The sequence below is a fragment of the Anomaloglossus baeobatrachus genome, chromosome 4 (assembly GCF_048569485.1).
Source record: "Anomaloglossus baeobatrachus isolate aAnoBae1 chromosome 4, aAnoBae1.hap1, whole genome shotgun sequence".
Lineage (NCBI taxonomy): Eukaryota > Metazoa > Chordata > Amphibia > Anura > Aromobatidae > Anomaloglossus > Anomaloglossus baeobatrachus.
Window position 1 is genome coordinate 616889037 of NC_134356.1, and position 8924 is coordinate 616897960.

Sequence of the window (8924 nt, forward strand, 5' to 3'; positions counted from 1 at the left end):
GGAATGATGGCTGCTGGAGGTGGCGCACCGGACCGGGGGACAGTGGTGTACTCACAGTTCAATAATTTCAAGCAAGTCCAGTAGTAAACCATGTTGCCAGTGGCCGGCTGCCTTTGGGGGGTGTATTCGGGTCCCGCACCCAGGTTTATAAGCAGATGACCCTTCCTCCTGCACTTTGTGTTTCCTTCTCTTTTGGACGACTTCGCATGGAACGGAGAAGTCCACTCCCGGTTCTATTTCTGTTGGGAGCTGTGGCCCGCGAAAGCTGACCCTTGGGATTTCAGTGGGTTCTTGGCGGACACCCTATCCCCCACATTGGACTTCCATTTCGCTCTATCTGGGCGGTAAATTGGGACAAAGTCTGGAACCTTGTCCCCGGCTGGTCAATTGTAAAGGGGCTTGCATCCTTCCTCGCCCTAGGGTCCAGGCACCCCGACTGTGCACGGCCTCCGGACTGGATTCCCGCTGTCGGTACTGGCGGGCTACAATCCTGCCCCGGTCCACTTTAGGTCTCCCGCGACCGTATCTGCGTCGCCTGTGACTCTGCTCACCGTCTGCCACCTAACCAAGTAGTCCAGGGGCCACTACCCCTGACTACACTTCAGTAAGCTCTCCACACTTCAACTGTCACCACTCAACTGGACAACTACTGACTTGTTCCCGCCTCTGACTCCTCAAGACCCCTAGGTGGGCGTTCTCATCCCTGATTCCGCCCACTGGTGTGTCCTGGTTATCATGAGGGGGTGACTAGGGTTTTATGGCTGTGTGTCATGCCTAAATGTGGGTTGTGATGGTAACAAGGAGGATGTGAACTATTTGTGACTACCTGGTTTTGCCAGGGCATCAAAGAGCGCTACGTGCAGAATTCTCGGCACTTACAGCCTTGGATGCTGTCAATGGGATTATTAATGGTGGTCTGAGGAAGCTCCTCTACACTAACATCAGGGTGTAGATCATCTATAAACTCCTGGCTATGAGGAACTTGGGGGGAAGGTCAAAGGGAGACTCACACAGGGATTACTCTAGGGTTTCCCGTCGGTGAATGGGGGCGCCACAACCCTAGGGCATCATTGCCATTGCTAAGTAGGGTGACTGGAGAGATAGAATAGGGATATTTTCATTCCCCCCCCTCTTGTAATTACTTGTCTCATTGTCCCTACACTATTAGGGTGAGCGTTACACTTTGGTAAATTATAAATCATTAATATTATACCTTTTTAAATGTCATATTAAAGGTTATTTTTCTAAGGTAGTTTTTTCTTTTTGCTCTTTGACGAAGCAGAGTTGCCATGGCAGCGATGGGGTCCTTGTGATCGCATTACAGGGACCTGATCGCCAGGGAGAGGTAAGCGATTCCTCTCCCTGCCTCCTGAATGCTGCGATCACGATTGAGCACAGCATGTAGGGTGTCAAACTGCCTGGAGGGGCATGGGCACCGCTTTGGGCAGGAAGAGTCGGGTCCCAGCTGTAACATCAGCTGGATACCCGGTAGCAATTGTGGGGAGTGGGGGGGGGGGTACAGTTCAGGAACCCCCGTGATCACCATGATGTTGAGAAACAAAAGAGAAAAACGCAATTAAAAAATGCATGCATTTTCTGCTGCGTTTTTCCTGCCAAAACATGCAGTTTTCTGTGCTGAAAATGTGTACACAAATCTGCTACGTGGGCACATACCCTAAAGAAAGGAGCCAACAAGAAGGACAGGTCAAACAAGTATCTCTTTTTTAGATCCAGTTAAGAGTCTATGTCTTAGGGCATGTTCTACGTGCAGCTCCTAAGTCACTCAGCAGCGCAGGGAGTTTTTTTTTTCTCCCTGTTGATATATGAAGCTCTTTCAGAAGAGGAAGTAAAATAAAACACATTCTTCAGGTGGCTGCAGGTATTACCTGCGTCGTCAGATTTCATTTTCAGCATGAACAGTTCTGAAGGAACCTGTCAGACTATTTCTCCTCGGCAGGGTGCTGCACTTTGCATTGGGGCTCATTCAGACGTCTGTGATTTTTCTTGCATGCAAAAAACAGTCCAAACTTCAGCAGTGTTTTTGATCAGCGTATCATCAGAGTTGGTCAGTCTCAGTTTTTATTGATCAGAGTTTCGTCAGTTCTCAGATGGAAAAAAATAGTGCAGGTTTCTTAAACTTCTCCTAACAATTGGCCCATGAAAAACTGACAGCACATAGATGGTATCCGAGTGTTGTCCAATTTTTTTTTTCACAGACCTATAGACTTGCATTGGTGAGTTTGAGTTTTAAAGGAATTTGTCACCAGGTTATTGCCACCTAATCTAAGAGTAGCATAACGTAGGGGCAGAGATCCTGATTCAAGTGATGTCACTTACTGAGCTGCTTAGTGTAGTTTTGATAAAAATCACTGTTAATCAGAAGGAGATTATCATTAGAGGACTACTTGTAGACTGTGAGCCTTCACGGGCAGGGACCTCTATCCTCCTGTACCTGTCTGTGTCTTGTATTGTTTATGAATATTGTACTTGTCCCTATTATGTACAGTCATGGCCAAAAGTTTTGAGAATGCTACAAATATTAATTTTTACAAAGTCTACTGCTTAAGTTTTTCTAATGGCAATTTGCATATACTCCAGAATGTCATAAAGAGTGATCAGCTTAACAGCAATTACTTGCAAAGTCAATATTGGCTAAGAAAATGAACTTTAACCCCCAAAACACATTTCAACATCATTGCATTCCTGCCTTAAAAGGAGCAGCTAACATTGTTTTAGTGATTGTTCCATTAACACAGGTGTGGGTGTTGATGAGGACAGGGCTGGCGATCAATCAGTCATGATTAAGTAAGAATGACACCACTGGACACTTTAAAAGGAGGCTGGTGCTTGGTATCATTGTTTCTCTTCAGTTAACCATGGTTATCTCTAAAGAAACACATGCAGCCATCATTGCTCTGCACAAAAATGGCCTAACAGGGAACACTATCGCAGCTACAAAGATTGCACCTCAGTCAACAATCTATCGCATCATCAAGAACTTCAAGGAGAGAGTTTCCATTGTTGCCAAAAAGGCTCCTGGGCGCCCAAGAAGGACCAGCAAACGCCAGGACCGTATCTTAAAACTGTTTCAGCTGCGGGATCGGACTACCAGCAGTGCCGAGCTAGCTCAGCAATGGCAGCAGGCTGGTGTGAGTGCTTCTGCACGCACTGTGAGGCGGAGACTGCTTGAGCAAGGCCTGGTTTCAAGGAGGGCAGCAAAGAAGCCACTTCTCTCCAGAAAAAACATCAGGGACCGACTGATATTCTGCAAAAGGTACAGGGAGTGGACTGCTGAGGACTGGGGTAAAGTCATTTTCTCGGATGAATCCCCTTTTCGATTGTTTGGGACATCTGGAAAACAGCTTATTAGGAGAAAAAGAGGTGAGCGCTACCACCAGTCTTGTCTCATGCCAACTGTTAAGCATCCTGAAACGATTCATGTGTGGGGTTGCTTCTCAGCCAAGGGAATCGGCTCACTCACAGTCTTGCCTAAAAACACAGCCATGAATAAAGAATGGTACCAGAATGTCCTCCAAGAGCAGGGGTCTCAAACTCGGCTGGGTGCATGGGCCGCACAGAGGAAAAAAAATAATTGGGGGGGCCGCATTCTTTGCAGGACAAAGTGCCATTTTTATTGGTACCATATATAATATATATATATATTTTATTGTTTTTTACACACCTTGGGATCACTGATTTTGAACATGAGGTTCCGTGACGCGGGTTGTAGGCTTACGTTTTTTTGGCCATAAATACCAACAAAAACCTCATATTTATTTTTTTGGACAGGATACAGCCAGGCCCCTTTCTGTTGGGCCTTGCATTGTAGAGTGTCTGTCCGTGCATGATACACAGGTGGGGTACGGCTTGGCAGCCCGCCTGATCTAATAGAAGGGCGTCACCTAATAGGCTGCGGGTTTGTGACTGTGTTATCTGCATATGTGAACAGCACTCTATGCAAGCCACTAGTGTGCAGTTTTATCATCTAGCAATCGCCCTCCTCCATTCCATGGAGGTGTGTGTGGGATTTGCTCCTCCTGCACCTGTGACACATCCACTTTAGTGGGGGTTTAGCTGTATCCTGCTAGAGTACTAGTTTTTGGCCAGGGCGATGTACACACTGCAGCCCATCTTGCTGTAAGTAACAGCCAAGATAAAGCCATACGGCTGAAGACTGGTATTCTCAGGATGTGGAGCTCCACGTTATGGGGAGCCCCCCAGCCTAACAATATCAGCCAGCAGCCGCCCGGAATTGCCGCATACAATAGATGCAACAGTTCTGGGACTCTAGCCGGCTCTTCCCGATTTGCCCTGGTGCGTTGGCAATCGGGGTAATAAGGAGCTATTGGCAGCCCATAGCTGCCAATAAGTCCAAGATTAATCATTGCAGGCGTCTATGAGACACCCCCAATGATTAACCTGCAAGTTAAAGTAAATAAACACACACAGTGAAAAAATCCTTTATTTGTAATAAAAAACAATAACAAATTCCCTCGTTCACCAATTTATTATGCCCCAAATACCCATCCATGTCCGGCGTAATCCACGGAGGTCCAGTGTTGCTTCCAGCTCTGCTACATGAAGGTGACAGGAGCTTCAGAAGAACACCGCCGCTCCTGTCACCTCCGCGCAGCAACTGAGGTGAGTAGCGCGATCAGCTGTGCTGTCACTCAGGTTACTCGCGGCCACCGCTTGATCCTCCAACTGTGACAGCAAGTCGCCCAAGTGACAGTGATGAAGTCACAGGTGAGTTGCGGTCTCGGGTGGAGGATCCAGCTAGCCGCGGGTAACCTGAGTGATGGCAGCGCTAAGCGCGCTGCTCACTTCAGTCACTCAGGGGATTAGCGGTCACCGGTGAGTCCTTCACGGGTAACCACTATTCAGTACGCGACACAGACAGAGCCGAGGTATGAGAATGAAGTCGGGTGAAGTTCACCCGAGTTCATTCTCATCGTGCAACTCTGTCTGCTGTCTGCCGACATGTATCAACGACATTTTACCACACATGGACATTTCACACGGACATTTCACACGGACATTTCACACGGACATTTCACGTACACATACACCGACATTCCACACGCACACATGGACATTCCACACGCACACACGGACATTCCACACGCACACACGGCTCGCATACGCCATCACACGGATGTCATACGTACCGGAGAAACGCCCCAAAAAACCGGAACACGGACCCGAAAAACGGACCGTGTCACACGTACGTTTTTTATTCGGAAGTGGTCTTTGGCCTTATTTATATCCTTGCATAGCAAAGATCAGCGTGCAGCAGATGTTAATTTCTTTGCATATAACTCATGTACAGCACCATATAATGGACCCTTGTGGTACAAGTCCGATTTCTGTGGGCCCATATTGTAGTCCTACGTGTCCCATTTTTTTTACTAGAGAGATAGAGATTCTGCTCAATAAATAAGTAAAATGGCAAATCTATAATAAGTCCTTTTAAAGGGGTTTTCCCATTTTCAGAAAACCCCGTCCACTCGTGCAGTTTGTTTTACGTGAACAAAACTGTTCTGCTCCCGATACCTGTTATTGCCTGACATAACAATGACAGCACTGCAGACATTTGAACTCAGTGGCTTTGCCAAAGTAGACAGCACAAGCTCACCAATTGGCTGCAGCGCTATTCAAGTCATGTTAGCACTGCAGCCAATCAGTAAGCTGATCATCTTGTGCTGTCTACCTAGGCAGAGTGACTGAGCCCAACTGACTGCATACCTGTCCTTACCTGGATCTCCTCACCTAAGCTAGCGGCCTCATCAGGCTATATGGAGCAGTTAGCATGTTTGCGAAGTCTCCTGACCACAGGAATCTGAGCACACAGTCCTTTTTTCATGAATGTATGAAACTGGTCTAACTTGTATTTTATTAATTTCAAGTCCAGCTTCAGTATTGACAGATACCAGTGTTTAATTAAGTATACAGAGTTAGCTGTCAGTCCCTGATAAGGACTGTCCTCTTGACTCCTGGGAACAGGATGAGCAGGAATTTAACCAAACAATATATAAATTAGGCTGGTTTCACAAGTTTGACATTCGTTATCTTTATGTCATGAGTGTAGCCCGCCTGGGGGAGACCCCGAGTGAATCTGGTGTCAGAATGTTACAGCGCCTTGTTCACTATTGTTATTTGATAACATCTCCTTGCTTGTGGTGCTGTAACGGTTAAGCACCCTTTCCTGCCAAGCTGCTGGCTGTAGCTACCAGTCTTAGGTGTGGCTCTTTGGGATCACTCCCCTTCCCTATTTTTATGTCATGTGATCTGATCACGATGCATGTGATGGAAACTGAATTACTCATTTCTACGTAAGCCACCTTGGAAGGAACCTGCTCTGGAAGACATTTGTCTTGTTGTGTGCAGCAGTGGTGTTTGCTGCAACTGAAGCCACCTGGAGTTTTTTTCCTTTGTATGTTTATTTTCCCTGTTTCTATTTCTTCCCTTGTGTCTCTGTATGGGCAAGTCTAGTGATCTCGTCGGCCTGCTCACTAGGCAGGGTGAGTGGAGGCCCATCTTAAGGTCTAAGATATCCTGCTCGCCAACAGATTGAAAGAACCTGTATAGGGACGCTAGGGAGCTCAGCAGTCATCTTAAGGAGAGTTCAAGAGGTGTCCCCTCACCCCTCTCCATAGCACCAGGGACCTCCATTGTATAGTTTCGCCTGCGTCTTGTAACTTTTTCTGGGGTTTACCAGGTACTAGGCATATTAGGATAGGGTCTCTACAAATAGAAGTACGCCTTGTCAGTGGCTGTCGGGCATACATGAATTGGCCAATTTGTAAACCAAGTATCTCATTTTAGCTATTCGGAGTGCTGCTGTCAATATTTTCTAATCTCACATGTTGATCCAGAGGAAGCCAAAAAACTCCAAGTTATATACAAGTATAAGCTGGAGGCAGACAGAGAATATTCTGTTGCATATTTCCCTGAAATGACAGTTAGGTCCTGTGCACACATCGCGGTTTTGTTGCGTTTTTTTTATACAGTTATGTTACAAAACGTGAAGGATTTCCTAGTCTCAGCAAAATGAATGAGAATCCTGAAGTCTCATGCGCACGTTGCTTATTTTTCCTTGCAGGTTTAAACCTGCGGCATGTTAATTCCTTTAGTGTTTTGCTGCACATTTCACTCATACTAATGAGTATAAAAAAATTCGCAGGTAAAACGCATGTGGAAAAAAAAACCCACAGCAAAAATGCGCCTATTTTATGCAGCATTTTTCCTGCCAAGAGATGCAGAAACTTCTGCTCCAAATACTTATTGTGTGCACATATTCTTACATTTCTCCATAGAACTTTATGAACACTGTCAGGGTGTCCTTCTCCTATATCACACAATCAACAGAGCGAGAGATGGGGGAACAATCCAAAGAACATTTCTTCCATGCAATCCAGAAGGTCCATAAAATAATCCACCACACGGAGGATAAAATAATCCAGGAACACAGATACAGTCCAGTAAGCGATAAATGTCCAGGTCTCTCTGGGGAACCTCAGCTTCTCCCACAGAGGATAAATATTCCTGCTTCTTTCTTCTTTCTCAGCCAAACTGAATAATCCCCCAGGTAAGCACAGAGTTTGATTGGATTTCAGGCCCTCCTCCCCTACACATAGGGACAGAAGCACTGCAGGGGGGTTATTAACCTGCAAACAGGACAAATATTACATAGAATGGACAGAGCAACTTGCCTAAAATACGAACCTACACGAAATGATACATAACGCACAATATCACACCATTGCAACCACCAAGTGTAATATTGTATCTCTGTAATGGGAAAGTCTGTGTTCACTGGAGACAGATTTTACCCCTGAGTATATAGTGAAAGATCAGTCCAGGAGGAGAAAAAAGCAGATTTCTCTAAGATATATTACAACGTTGCTTATTTCATTTGTACTATTGATTTATGAAATAAAAATTAAAAAGACGGTTAATCTTTAAAGTTTACAACATTTTTTAAAGCGACAGTCACCCACCACTCATTCAGTAAGTCCCTTTAATAGATATAATAAGTGTTACTTCTCACCCCGACCCGGACACTTGGTGAGAAGTAACACACGGATGGAAGCAGCATATACACTTCGGGAGCCATCGCTGGGCAATCTTCTGAGACAATTCCCGATAGTTTAAGTACATAGGCCATGTTGGTTCAGCCAGGGGGGTGAAGCACTTGTAGATTCAAAAAACATACAGATAGGTACTTTAGATTGTGAGCCCCAATGGGGACAGTGTTCCTGATTTATGTAAAGCGAAGCGAAATATGTTAGCGCTATATAAAAATAAAGATTTGATTTAGATTTTTTTTATTTGATGGCTACAGATATCAGCTCCCAGACCAGTTTTCAGACGCCATCTTGTGGTAGAGTGTGGAAAAGACAGTGAAACAGTTTCAGTTATTTCAAGACATTACCATAAAAATGTGAATTGTAGTTTGTCCATGTGTGAAATGGTTTAATATTGGGATTCTGTTCTTTTTAGTTTCCTGGGTTTTCTAGGTTAATTGCTGGGTTGCCTGAAGCTTCTCCCTGACCTAGGGTCCGTGTATCCCGCCGTGCCTTCAGTCCCGGACTGGTGATAGGACCAAGCTGCTGACCGTCCTCCAAGACATGTCCCAGGCACCTAACCTCAATCCCCTGCGACCGGGGGTCCGAATCCTCTAGGTCCAGACCACCATCTGTGACCTAGTCTGCTTCTCCCCTTTAAGCTACAACTCCCAGCTTCCTGAGAACTCCGCACAGCTCGAGGGTCACCACTGAACTGAATTTGACACCTCCCACCTCCCTGCCTGACCCCTAGGTGGGCGGCCCTATTCCTGCTTAAGCAGCCCACTGGTGTGCCTGACAGGTGTGGTGCAAGATGCATCTAGGATTTATGAATGCTGGTGGTGGCAACACTGCAGG